The following is an 8,567-nucleotide window of genomic DNA, read 5'->3' as shown; positions in this document are numbered from 1 at the left end:
CTTGTTGTTTTCAATTTATAAAGTTTACGAAACCTTGCAAAATTCAAATACATAAAAGTAAGCAATATAAACAGTCATCAAAAGTACCAGGATTATAATTTAGTACGCCAGACGCTCGTTTCGTCTACATAAGACTAATCAGTGACGCTCTTATCAAAATATTTATAAAGCCAAACAAGTACAAAGTTGAAGATCATTGCGGATCCAAAATTTTAAAAAGTTGTGCCAAATACGGCTAAGGTTATCTATGCCTGGGATAAGAAAATCCTTAGTTTTACGAAAAATTCCAAGTTTTGTAAACAGGAAATTTATAAAAATGACCACATTATTGATATTCATGTCAACACCGAAGTGTTAACTACTGGACTAGTGATACCCTCGGTGATGAAACGTCCACCAGCAGTGGCATCGACCCAGTGGTGTAAATAGTTATCAAAAGTACCAGGATTATAATTTAGTACGCCAGACGCGCGTTTCATCTACATAAGACTCATCAGTGCCGCTCTTATCAAAATATTCATAAAGCCAAACAAGTACAAAGTTGAACAGCATTGAGGATCCAAAATTCCAAAAAGTTGTGCCAAATACGGCGAAGGTAATCTATGCCTTGGATAAGAAAATCCTTAGTTTTACGAAAAATTCCAAGTTTTGTAAACAGGAAAGGAGTAGGTTCAGTAAGACCCCTTTTTGGCCCCAAAATATAGCAGTTTTAGAAAATTGTGAAAATGTAATCTTTAAGCTATATTTAGGAAAGTAAAATGGTTCTGCTACATAAGTATGCGCTATTTTTGACAATACAATGCACAAATATCGCGTTCTAGCATCATTAAGTCATGCTAAATTACTGAAATCTTCAAAATTTTGGCATTTTGGTTAATTTTTAGACGGTTTCAGTCTAAAATGAAAGTGGCCGCATTCGTGTTCATTCATAATATTGAAATGTAAGTTGTATTTGATGAAAATACAAAACATATATAAAGGTTGAGGATGAACACGGATGCGTCCACTTTCATTTTTGACAAAAACCATCTGAAAAGTGAAGTTTTTTGGCATATTTGATAGATTTTTCATATTTAAGCTTGAATCAGAGCGTTTTTAATTACTAAATCAGTTAAAATCTTTCACATACACTAATCGAATCAATTGAAATAGATACTCAAGTGTTTAAAAAGTGTCTAAAAACTTTCGTTAGATGAACCTGAAATTTGAGGCCAAAATCGGCCCTTACCGGACCTACTCCTTTATAAAAATGACCACATTATTGATATTCCTGTCAACACCGAAGTGTTAATAAAGTGTTGATAAACATTATACATAAAACCATTCTGCAGAATCCAACGAAATGCAACTATTTAGTAGTCCCGCCATGATGAATGAAAGTTTGCCTGTATCTATAAAAATAATTAAAAACGGAATTACACATCCTTATTTTACGGTGATGTTGTTAACCGATCCAGTTAATTTAGCTATGATCCGGGTAAACTTATTGATCCTCTTAACAAACTTATCGTGAAGGTGAATTATTCAATATTGTAATTATATTTTTGAATATTGTTACTATTGGTACAATAATTGATTTTTTTATCAAGTTACCAAAACCAAAAATTAATATTATTGTTATACCCACATATGTAATTCAAGTCGAAAATAAACTGAGGAAGACGAAAAGACAAACAACAGCATACACAACACATTACAGAAAACCAAAGACTGAGCAACAGGAACTTAACCTGAAACTTTGGTTGATCTCATGTGCTCAAGAAATATTAGCAGAACTCTCATATACCGACTTTGGATCTTTTGTGAATTTGTTAGTTGTAGTTGTGCTTTGCATCTATCAGATGAGTTTATGCCTTTTCAACGGATCTTATAGTTTGTTCTTAAGTTGCACTTTTACACAACCGGTGTATTTGAAGAGGAAAGTTTGAGGCCGGTAAACACATCTAAACCAGATTAAACCTGGTTTTAAAGCGCTAAACATCTCATTTTGATGACAGTTTCGTCAAATTCCATTATATTTATAATGATGCGTGAACTAAACAGACATGATAAATAAAATAGTCAAAATATGGGTACATGGAAAAGAAGCAGAATTTTGGTTATAGTTATCCTAAATAGCGTCATGAGACAAAAATTCACCATCGTCATCTACAGTACCGTTGATAAACCTTATGCATTCCATGAACTATGATCTGTAAAAAAAAATCTTGTTCTGTCAACTTTGATGAAAGGATTTAACCAAATATTTTTTTCTCACATGAAATGCGTCTTACAGATTGAAAATCACCTTGGCACGTTTCCAAGCAGATAACACTTTTTAAATGCACATTTGCTCATAGATAAATCCTGTCAATCAAAAGAATAAGAGTTTTATTAGTTTGAAATCCAAACAATAGGATTGTTACTAAATAAACAAACCAATACAAAACCAGAAAAAAACAAACAAACAAACAGACAGAGAGGGATATTAATGACAAAACGATAGACATTAAACAAAACAAACATGAAGTATTGAAAAAAAAATAAAGATGAATCAAAAAGAAGAAAGATTGCTTTGGAAACATGTTTCCATTTGTAGTCATGTTCTGACAGAAATATGTAACCACATAATACGAAAGAATAACAAATGTTACTTAAAATTAAGTGTTTTAAGTCCCACCTCGTTAGGAGACTCTTGAATAACTTCTGATATAAATTTCGGAGTATCATTATTCCACAGAATCTGTTAATATCCCGTTGATTTGAATTTCATAAGATTTTGGAACATGTGTAGATGAAATGACATAAATAAGCTTCGATATTGCAAGTGATTTAAGAATTACAATTTTACCGATCAATGAAAAGTTCTGATCTTCAAAACTTTAATGTTTCTAGTATTTGGTGTCAGCTTATTTAATCAAACCTCACCTTCACATTATTGATGTGTTAAATCATATTTTCATAGGTCTACAAATCTAAAATTATTTCATTGTTTTAACCAAGAAGAAACACATATAACATATTTTATTATCAGTAAAAGCAGTGCAAAATTTCAAACAAAATAACGCAGTTGTCGTATATCATGAATAATGTATTGCAACATGATTTGCTTTTTGTTTTTTTTTTATTACGTGTTGTGCTCCTTACAACAAAACTTAACCAAATGAGTTTTAGAAGGTACGATTGAAATTGACACAACAGTTTTACGACCAACTCCACATATTTGTTGACCAATAAGCTGTATCTGTAACTTCACTCAATTACAATATATTTCCTCGACCTAAGATATCTTATAAAAAAATAAAATTAGCCAATACAAAGATTTACCATCGTGTACTAACCCGATTGTGACATTTTGACTAGGTTTGGATTCGCATGGCGAATGGTGCATGCTTAGCGTGAGAAGCTTGGTTTGTTAACCCATCCGGACTTTCTCTAAGATTGATGAGGTTTAAGCATCGGAAAACTATCATTGCCTTAAATAAATGGACAAAACAAACAAAATTGCTTAATTACACGATGTGACGAAGGTTAATTGAAACAGATGTTCTTAATCATGTAAAAATACTAAAAGGAACATTTGTATGTAAACTGTTAAGACAGTGTCTCTGGTCCTGCGAACGCGAAAGTTACACCACCGTTAAGTTATTCAGTGCTACATCTTAGACATTATACGCATCAATATTTTTATTACATTTTTTTTAAACTTTCATATAAAAAAAAACAAATGTAAAGAATATATAGACTTACCCATGCGTGACGTGGAGTAAACAGAGGCGCAAAGATAGTGTGACACATCTAGAATATCTGTTTTTTTATGACGTCTTCGAATTTATTTGAAATCCAGAAAAGCATAAAAAAATTTCAGATGCAATATTAGGATCTATATAGTAAGTTATCTTTATTAATTCTTTTACATTATTTAAATAAGTGTTATGCTGGTAACTTATTATCACTGGGTTTTGTGGTGGTTTTTTTTTTTTTGTGTTACTCAGTTTCCAGTTTTCTATTTTTTTTTATGCTGTCATTTTACTTTTTGGTTTTTTTTTTAAATGTGTTACCATGTTTGTTTATTTTCGACTTATGACTTCGGTATCTTATGATCCAGTGTAAACTGTAGATGTCTAGTCAAGTTTGATGTGGGATTATAAGCATCATTTAGTTCTACGATATTTATTCCCAATGTATTTTAGAAGGAAGGACTGAATGACGAAAGGAGTCGAGCGGATACTAAGGAGATATGATTGCCAATGAGACAATCATCCCCGGAAGATCAAATAAAGTTGGTGTAAGCAATGAATGCTTTCGCTGTTTGAGATTTAAGTAAAAACTACAGAACATGATATCAATCTATCCCACTTCCGACGAACACGCCTTGGTCATGTTCTGTGGACACAGGTAATCTTTGATTGATAGTTAAGAATATTCTACACAGAAGTTACTTTAAACTATGATAACTGAACTTTTAAGTTTATAAAGACCTAATGTCCTGTAAAATAAAGCGCAAATATCTTGTAGAAAAAGCTCAAATGTTCTTTAAAAAAACCAAAATGTCCATTAAAAAGTGCAAATGTCCCAGGCTATCCATTTTTAGAACAGAATTCAAGTATGCATGCATAATCAAGAAAAAGTGAATCGGATACACTACAGATGCAGCAAGAAAATTGAGTCGGATACACTTCAGATGCAGCAATGAAAAGAGAAACGACAGAAAAGGTAAGTTACTGATTATTTCGAATGAAAAATACTACTACTAAGACCTTTTACCTCAAGAATTGATTAGCTTACCTGTATTTGTCAAAACTTTTAGGAATTTTTGGTCCTCAATGCTCCTTTATTTTGGCCCTTTTTAACTATTTTTTCGAGTGTCACTGATGAGTCTTTTGTAGACGAAACGCGTGTCTGCCGCAAATACAAATCCTGCTATCTATATACGTTTATTTAACGAACAAATATGACAGACATAAACCAACGACAATCACTGAACCATAGGCTATTTGTTGCTTTATATTTTCGTTTTTTAAAGGTGTGTGTGTTTTTTTATCCTTAAATACTATTAAAGGTATTTTATTCAATAACTTTACCAAACATATAATGAATTTGAGAAAAACTTGGACAGATGCTTTTTTTATTATCTAAAAATAATATCTGAAACAAAATGTTGAACTTTCCGTTTCTTCATTTTTGTTTGGATCAACGAAATTTACACTATATATTTGGTTTACAGTTTAATTCAGAATAACACCGACATAGCTTAATAATACAATTAATTAGCTATGTACTACTACAATTTGATATTAATTAGTACTGTAATTTTCACTGTTTATAATAAACGTTAGAGAATCATACAAATCTAATCTTGAACTTCATCTAAATTCTTTCTTAATTTCGGGAACTCGTTTTAGAAATTCAAATGTGACGTCATTTTGAGCGTGACACTGGTTATGGCTAACAAGGCTGTGAAGGTTTGTATTTATCCGTTTTTGTTCTGTAGCTAGTCACTACTTTAGTTTAATCATGTATATTATATAGTCATTTCATACAATTTACTGTGTGCCAAAGTATAATTATTCTTGATAATAAGGATGTTCTTGTCCCAGGTGGATAAACCTGGTCGTATTGGTCTACTTTTTAGAACTTTTAATCCTCAGTACTTTTCAGCTTTGTACTTGTTTTGGTTTTCTAACTTTTTCCATCTGGGCGCCTCTGGTAAGTCTTGTGTGAAGGTGGTGCGCGTCTGGCGTTTTCAATTTTTAACCAGGTACCTGTTGTTGGCTATTTATCATTTGTTTTTCCTGTCCTATATTTTCTCCAATTTATTTGTATTGTAGTCCTGTCATGTAATATTATCATTTTAATGTTATAATTAACATTGCCATTAAAGCGGGAGGTTTGGCATGCCACAAAACCAGGTTCAACCCACCATTTTTTTTTATCTTAAAATGCCCTTTACCAAGTCAGGGAAATGTCCATTGTTATATTATTGTTCGTTTATGTGTGTGTTACATTTTAATGTTTGTTTCTGTTGTGTCTTAGTTCTCTTATATTAGATGCGTTTCCCCCAGTTTTAGTTTGTAACTCGATTTTTTTCTCTCTATAGATTTATGAATTTCGAACAGCGGTATACTACTGTTGCCTTTATTTGTACATGACTGATTAAAACTTACAGTATTTGGCAATTATCAGTTGGATATAATTTTGGGTTGAATTGGTTAAGACATCAATAATTTTGCCAAACATTTTTATAATTTTATGCAAAAGCTTATTTATGACTAAAAGAAATACCTAAATCAAAATTTTGATATTATTTTTTTTTCCATTTTCTAATTTGATTGATAATTTGACTTGATTATTTTAGGTAACATATAAACATATATGGTCGGGTGGTTGTCGCTTTGACATATTCACCATTTCCTTTCTCAATTTTATATAGTTTTAGATTAAATTGTCTACACATCATAAGCTTTTTTTTTTTTAGACCAGATATAATAATTGAAGACAAAAGAGTCGATTGAAGAAACACTTTCCCGTATTTTGTTTTTGCGACCAATATCACACCTTTTATTCACTGACAGAATCAATCACAAATGACAAGCAGGGTTCTGATGCAGTTAAAAAAGTCAGAATTATTGGTGTTTCCGACGTCGACGTCGTCAACAATGTGTAAGTTCGTGTTGATCTCAGTTTAAGGTAAAGTCCTTGTGGTAGGGCAATGAAATTTGGAGTCATGTGAAAAAGAATTGTCACATATCTATTTCATAGATATCATTTTGCTACACTTGTTCGGTGATGAACTATTGATCTTGAAAGTTTTGCATAGTTCACATGCTGAAATTTGTGTTATTAGATCAGTTTAGGAGGAACAACTAATGTTAGGCCAATGTTATTATTAGCATTTCAAATATACAAAAGAAGATGTGGTATGATTGCCAATGAGACAACTGTCTACAAGAGACCAAAATGAAACAGACATTAACAACTATAGGTCACCGTAAAAAGTCTTCTTTTCCACGGAGATATTATAAACCCATCCCAATCAAACTTCATTGACTTTGATGTTTGTATTATGCCAGAGTTAAAGTGTGTGCATATGTTAGTGTTTATGTAACCACTGAGGATGAGGATATTTTGTATTAAGTTTGATAGACATAAACAATTTAAATGTCTTTGGAGGTTATTTGGTTTAAAGTCATGGTTCATTAACTTTGAATGTTTTGCATAGTTCACATGTTTTAAAATATTGTCATTGGGATTAAACATTTACAATTTACTATTAAAATAACCAAAAGCTGTGCCAACAGTTTATTTACTGTTGTCTTTTTATTGTCTCAATGCGAAATATTTGAAAAGTTCATTTAACACAAGTAATATATTCAATAATAGAGCTCATGTATTGTGAACACACCTTATGCTCGTAACATTATAATTCAAGTAATTACGTCTTTCCACCTTTCCATGGAAAGACCTATTCAATTTGTTCTGATTCTTTTTTTTATTGTAGTTTCGATGTAAGGAACATATCCGATATCATTTGTGAAACGGTTATTCCATAACGGTCAACCAACTCGTGGTGGCGTCCGTAAGATTTACGAAGGGATGATTTCAACTTCACCATTTGGAACTCTTGGTTTAATAGCTTCCTTGTGAGCAGCAACCCTCTATCAAGAAAATCATGATAGGAAATGCAAGCACGGGAATATCGTATCAATTGGGAGATGTATACCCCGTATGCAGGTGCTGCTGGAATGTTGCTACTTAGAATGGAAAGTTCACAATTGGAAATCTGAAATCATCTCTTTTGTCGAAAAATTTTGTTTTCATGACCCTCATTGTCAATTTATAGATGTAAGTCAAGATATGAGGCCGACTAAACTGTATCTGTAGTATCCTTTATCTATAGTTCGGTGGAATAGATGCGTTTCACATAGTCACCAAATTTTGAATTATTTAGTGAAAGAACATCATCTATATAGCGGAAAGTACAGTTAAAGGATATCGCTAACTTCTTATCTTTCTTCCTAAGAAGTTCCTGAATGAAGTCAGCCTCGTGATAATAAAGAAACAGGTCGGCAAGAAGAGGGGCAAAATTTGTTCCCATTGGAATGCCGACAGTCTGTTGAAAAACACGTTCGGAGAACGTAACAAATATGTTGTCAATCAAGAAATCAAGCATCTTGATAATGTCAGTTTCAGAGAATTTTTTGTTTGAATCAGTGATCCTTTACAAAGGGGGATTAATCCCTTCCTAAGACAAGATACTTGTATCAAAGTTGGCCATTGTTTGTTATGAAACAAAGCAATACCAACTCTTTCAATTTGTCTTTTAGTTTGGAATATGGAATACTTGTGAAAAGTGTAGAAAAGTCAAATGTTTTAAAACTATTACAAGATGAAAGAGAGTTAGATTGTATGACATGTTTATCCTTAGGGCCTATTATTTGCACTACTCTAAATTCAAAAGTGAAAACATCATAGTTAATTAAAACCAACTTCGTCTAAGAAGATGGAAATTAATTATAAAGACACTAGAAATCAAATAATGCAATTATATTACAATACAGGTATTTCCAATGACAAACACAATTTAA

At 31.9% G+C, this 8,567-nt stretch overlaps 1 long non-coding RNA gene across 1 annotated transcript; it reads left to right on the top strand.

The window, feature by feature from the left end:
• Nucleotides 1-3,756: 3,756 nt before the first annotated feature.
• On the top strand, nucleotides 3,757-8,567 carry LOC143049144 (uncharacterized). Its single transcript, XR_012970088.1, has 4 exons — nucleotides 3,757-3,869; nucleotides 4,574-4,695; nucleotides 6,458-6,669; nucleotides 7,481-8,567. It is a non-coding gene; the product is annotated as an uncharacterized LOC143049144 (long non-coding RNA).

The sequence above is a fragment of the Mytilus galloprovincialis genome, chromosome 1 (genome assembly GCF_965363235.1).
Source record: "Mytilus galloprovincialis chromosome 1, xbMytGall1.hap1.1, whole genome shotgun sequence".
In the NCBI taxonomy this organism is placed as follows: domain Eukaryota; kingdom Metazoa; phylum Mollusca; class Bivalvia; order Mytilida; family Mytilidae; genus Mytilus; species Mytilus galloprovincialis.
The sequence above is the reverse complement of the archived record's forward strand: the minus strand, read 5'-3'. Positions and strand labels throughout refer to the sequence as shown.